The sequence below is a fragment of the Arachis hypogaea genome, chromosome 16 (genome assembly GCF_003086295.3).
Source record: "Arachis hypogaea cultivar Tifrunner chromosome 16, arahy.Tifrunner.gnm2.J5K5, whole genome shotgun sequence".
NCBI classification, from domain to species: Eukaryota; Viridiplantae; Streptophyta; class Magnoliopsida; order Fabales; family Fabaceae; genus Arachis; species Arachis hypogaea.
Window position 1 is genome coordinate 113,703,673 of NC_092051.1, and position 592 is coordinate 113,704,264.

Sequence of the window (592 nt, forward strand, 5' to 3'; positions counted from 1 at the left end):
AGTTTCATGGACTTCCATCTGAAGATCCTTTTCAGTTCTTAACTGAATTCTTGCAGATATGTGATACTGTTAAGACTAACGGAGTAGATCTTGAAGTCTACATGCTCATGCTTTTCCCTTTTGCTGTAAGAGACAGAGCTAGAGTATGGTTGGACTCTCAACCTAAGGATAGCCTGAACTCTTGGGATAAGCTGGTCAAGGCTTTCCTAGCCAAGTTCTTTCCTCCTCAAAAGCTGAGCAAGCTTAGAGTGGATGTTCAAACTTTCAGACAGAAAGAAGGTGAATCCCTCTATGAAGCTTGGGAGAGATACAAAGGACTGACCAAAAAGTGTCCTTCTGACATGCTTTCAGAATAAACCATCCTGGATATATTCTATGATGGTCTGTCTGAGTTATCTAAGATATCATTGGATACCTCTGCAGGTGGATCCATTCACCTAAAGAAAACGCATGCAGAAGCTCAAGAACTCATTGACATGGTTGCAAATAACCAGTTCATGTACACTTCTGAAAGGAATCCTGTGAATAATGGGACGCCTATGAAGAAGGGAGTTCTTGAGATTGATACTCTGAATGCCATATTGGCTCAGAA

General features: G+C 41.2%; 1 non-coding gene across 1 annotated transcript; it reads right to left on the reverse strand.

Annotated features, from left to right (window-relative positions):
* Positions 1-239: 239 nt before the first annotated feature.
* LOC112759992 (small nucleolar RNA R71) lies at positions 240-347 on the reverse strand. The gene has a single exon (XR_003180451.1). It is a non-coding gene; the product is annotated as a small nucleolar RNA R71 (small nucleolar RNA).
* Between the last annotated feature and the right edge of the window lie 245 nt (positions 348-592).